This window comes from Mya arenaria, chromosome 10 (assembly GCF_026914265.1).
Source record: "Mya arenaria isolate MELC-2E11 chromosome 10, ASM2691426v1".
Classification (NCBI taxonomy): Eukaryota; Metazoa; Mollusca; class Bivalvia; order Myida; family Myidae; genus Mya; species Mya arenaria.
The window spans coordinates 16343300-16348443 of NC_069131.1; the positions used below are offsets into that span (position 1 = coordinate 16343300).

General features: G+C 35.0%; 1 long non-coding RNA gene across 1 annotated transcript; it reads left to right on the forward strand.

The window, feature by feature from the left end:
* The first annotated feature begins 2898 nt into the window (after positions 1 to 2898).
* Positions 2899 to 5144, forward strand: LOC128205145 (uncharacterized). The gene is made up of 2 exons (XR_008256181.1): positions 2899 to 3161; positions 4950 to 5144. It is a non-coding gene; the product is annotated as an uncharacterized LOC128205145 (long non-coding RNA).

Genomic DNA, 5144 nt, shown 5'->3' on the forward strand with positions numbered 1-5144 from the left:
TCTTGATAAATATTTAATACCAATATTTAAAGGTTAATACACCGGGCCGGGCCGTTGAGAGAAAATTGGCCCGAGTGACTCATAATGGCCCGAGACGAAGTGGAGGGACATTATGAGCACGAGAGCCAATTATCACACAACGGCCCGGCACCCGTGTATTAACCTCTTTTATACATATGTTGTTGTTTTTCTTATTTAGTAAGTTTACAGTCTTCTTTTTACCTGCAACCCAGTTGTCACTTGTGCATTCTTATTTCCTTCTGGCCTGACTACGATAAGTAAACTCACTCTTAAATTAACTTTAGTTTTTGAGAGTAAGCCAAAAAGGAAAACAACATTCTGTTGTTAAGATAAGATAAGATAAGATAAGATAATCTTTATTTAAAGTCGGTTATGATAAACATGAACAACACTAGCTGATAGCTATTTTCCGACATAATAGATTATCCAATATAGTGTTTTAGCTTGTAATTATTGATCTGAGTTTAAATTGATTACCAGTGAAGTGTATTATTGCAAACATAATTAAGATTCCCAAGAGTTTAGTCATTAAGTTTTACTGCTAAATTAAATTACTACGCGATCGACTTGAACGGACTTCAACATACCGATTTCTGAGTATGTAAACTGTCCAAATACATCCGAGATTGTTTTCGATAAAAATGGCTGAGGAGTTCCGAATGTAAAATGTCGACGCTGAATAAAATGCGCCGCCCTAATAGTCCACACTGGTTATGAAACACTAGTACAAGCATATTTTTCTAAACTGCGTTCGCGTTTGCCTCCCTTTAGAATTTTAAAAAAATAATCTGTTCAAGCAGATCAATAAATTGCGATTATTTTGTCAATGCATTATTTTACAGTCAGAAAATTTGATTTAAAGACAAAAATTCACGTGCGAACGTTCTACGGGCGGTAAAATGATAATTGATAATCGGCACTGGCCGCAAAACTGATCATCGCTGAGTCATGCAAATAATTGCGGAATCCCTGCACAAATGTGTTACTATATATAGGGACAAATGTATTAAATACAATTTAAGGATGGTATTGACGGATCAACGGTAAAGCGGGTCGCAGCAATTTGCAGTTCTACGTTCTCGTGTCATTGCTGCAGCATGAGGCCGAGACAGTCGGATGCCTGAACACATTGTACAGTGATTTAGACGTGAAGCTGCAAAGCTTGTGGACTTCTTTTAACGACGGGGAAATTAGCGCTTCAACCTTTTTCAAGTCAATTAGGGCAATGTATCGACCCAACTAAAAATGCGCAGCGAGTATTACTCTGTACTAATACAAACTAATTTACATTTAAGTTGTCACAAAAAATGAAACATTTGAAATTGAAGTAATAAAACAACGTGTAATTATTATCTTCTTCTTTTTTTAAAAAAAACTATAAATTAAGTAGTTTGTTTTAATATAAGAAAACATGCATTCATTTTGAATACCAGAAACATATATTTTCAGTATACCTCTTATGTTTTTAACTGCCAAATGTTCGCTTACTTTTGTTCTAATTAAAAAATCCGATTCAATGTAAGATATCGAAATAGAGAAAGAACTGTAATCATTGTTTAATGTTTTTTATACCCATTTATTTCAAATCCATTTGGTGTTACGTTTTAGCTACACGAAAAAACTTACGCCGCGAGGGAAGATCGAATCAAGAGTCAATATTTACAAACTTTCACGTCTATTCAACTGTAAATCAAAAATGCATTTGGAAGTTACTTTTTATGATATTGATGAATTGTTTTTTTAAGTCCGAATTCTTTTTTTTACAATGAACGTGTCTTGTATTATTTGTATACCCAGTGTGTGTTTACCACGTAATAAATTGCGCCATAAATGCTATGTCGGAAGGCAACTTTTTGTTTCGAATGAAGGCTTTAAACAAAGATAGCTTTACTATTTCTTCACCATTTTAAATGAAACATAGCGCAGTCTACGCCGCATACGGAGCCTCGTTTCGGTCTTTTACCTTAATTTGATTAAAAGTTTAGTTTCTTAAAACACTTCGATAAACCTTTACACAAAACGGCCGTCTGACGGAGCACTGTCAAAGCATTACTTTGGAAACAGGTTTGTCGAAGTGTTTGATGAAAAGAATCACAGGTAATAAATCATGGGCGGGACTCTTTAACCGGCTTATACTGCTATTTGTTTCATTTAAAATGGTTTTGTAAAAGAAAAGTTATCGTTGTTTTAAGTCTTCATTTTAAACAAAATATTTACTTCCGAAGTAGCATATATGAGGTAATTTATTACGTGGTATACACACACTGATGCCCATAGCGTACGCTACTGACTTGAATTTTAGTTTAAAAATAAAGAAGAAAAAAATGCTCAAATGAACAAATGCTACAGTATACGTTTATATCAAAATGTTGTTAAAATGAAAACTGCTGGATATAAATTTAGACGCAAAGATCAAGTATAGAACAAAAGCAAAACAGTTTGAATAAACAAAAAGGACGAGAGCCATTTGTTAATACGGAAACAACATGATACCGTTATTGGATGATCGAGTTATTTGTGAAAGATAGTGGTGTTGATATAAACGAACCATTTAACGAATGAAAGTGAGAATGGTTTTAATTCAACTTTATCTAAATGGTCACTTTATTCTTATATTTTAGACCGCATATAATTCATTTTAATTATGTGGCAAATTGACTAAGCTTTATGATGCCGAGTCGACTAAGTGCCGAATATGTTGGTGCCAAATTAACTAGGCCGAATTATCTTGATGCCGAAATGTGCAGTTACGATGAAACACATGTTTCTCTAAATATAAAGCGCATGGGACCACACAGCACGGATTTGTTGTGTATGTCACGCGATAACGGTACGCGACTCGCTAGGATTCAGAAAGACATAGAACGTTCTCACTGGTTTTATATCCGCATTGTTCAGCGAAAATATGATTAATTACATATCACTAAATAAAGGTTAATATACGTACGCTCGTTTAAACCACAATTTTTAATTGCGAAATTACATCGACACGTGGATATATGAGGCCGGTAAGAGCCATTGTTGCAAACTACTTGGGAATAACACTCAAACGTTCATCATGAAATATATTTGGATATTTTGTTTTACAATCTCTTTGCTTATGCTTTCAAATGATGTTGTCAATGCGGGAAGTCTGAGAGGTTTGTTTTATTACATGTACTTGTATATATATATCATATGTAATCCAGTGACTCTATAGGGAGGCCCTTCATCTCAAACCTTACTGTTTTATATTGTAAAACCATGATGTTCCTGTACATGGTTGATCGAGATCATGTGGATGTTTGAATTACATATACATGTAAAATATTGACTAGTGGGATAGGTTAATGTTTTATTTACATAAATATGTATTATGTTGACTAGTGGCCAGGGTAAGTGGGATATGCTGATGTTTTGGTTGCATATACATGTAAAATATTGACTAGTGGGATAGGTTAATGTTTTATTTACATAAATATGTATTATGTTGACTAGTGGCCAGGGTAAGTGGGATATGCTGATGTTTTGGTTACATATACATGTAAATTGTTGACTAGTGGGATAGGTTAAATTTTTATTTACATAAACATGTATTATGTTGACTAGTGGCCAGGGTAAGTGGGATATGCTTTCTTCCCTTCGGGCTCAGGCAAAAACAGCTTTTCTCGGACAAATAAATGAGCCAATATGACATCAACTAATTATTACGTTTTTTTATAAATTAACTATTACGTATGGTACGGCATGTTGGTTAAATATTCTAATAACTTACCTTAAGTTTATATTTCATCCCTTTTTCATTCATGCTGTCTGCTTTTCTAGACTTGCCTTTGCTAATTAAAGCATGCATCCTTTCAGTGAATATTCTTATGAATAAAGCACTGCACAGTCCAAGTAAGCATGTCTTTTCGTCTTTATTTCGTAAATCGTTTGGCAAATGTTCAAAATATTCACCTTTCCTCGGCCATCTTGGCGGTTTAAAAAGGTAATTATCGTAAAATCAACCAACAGGTTAAATACAACTGTAATACCATACCATACAAATGAAGTATTTAATTGGCTAGTAATTTCAAATAGGTTTAAACGGAGCACAAACATGTCAAAACAGTGGGAAAAACGGAAAAAAATGGCTACCTTTCAAAATAATTTCCAGCATATGCACATATTAGGCGAGTATCAACAGCCAATAAAAATGGTCCATTTCTCAAATCCTATTTTTGGCGAGTGTTGTAGCCAATCAAAACGGCGGAAACTCATATTGGCCGAGTTTGGTCAATTTGGGTCGATTTTGGCCGATATTGGCCGATATTGGCCGAGTATTGGCATATATTGTCGCCAGTCGTCTGGTATAGGTACCGCAATTGTCCCCGTATCGCGTCCAATACGTAATAGTTGATTAATAAGACAGTTTTTGTTGATGTTGATTAGCGGCCAGGAAGGGTAGGTGTTTGAATTACAAAGACCCGCCACATACATTGGACACTAAACATGGTCCTTCAGTCCTTTGATATTGGTTAGAAAGTTATAATATGACATTTCATATTGATGTTTATTATTGAGCAAGGAAAGTAGGTCCCCGGTCACGTTACTGGCCAGGCAAAACGTCCCAATTTCGGTCGATAGAACAAAAATTAATATTACGTGTGAAAGCGTGTTTGGAGAGAAACCAAGTAAAAAGACAAACAAAAAGACAAACTTTGAATTGAATGAAATTGAGCTACGTCTGCCAGAATTTAACTACATGTATACCAAGAAACGAAGAACAGTACTTGTAATAAAACATGGATATATTTATCAATCCAATCGCGTACAGCAATAAGATCAAATTCACTTATAATGTAAAAGGCTTTTGTAAAGAAGACCTAGTATATATGTCAATCAAGTCCACATACCAAAAATAGTAAACAACAAGCACCAAATTATATTTCTTTTATTCACAATTTCAGGAAGATTTCCGGGTAGCTCGTGCAGATGGGTTCGATGTCCGGACTGCATACCGGGGAATGGTCCTACTCATGTCCCCGACTGCTGTCCTTCATGCACTATCCCCGTTCGTGACCCCGTCGATCTGGCATTCCCGGCGACCTTTTCGTAAACAAGATGCTGAAAAAAATCATAACCGATTAAATTAAAACTGTGAA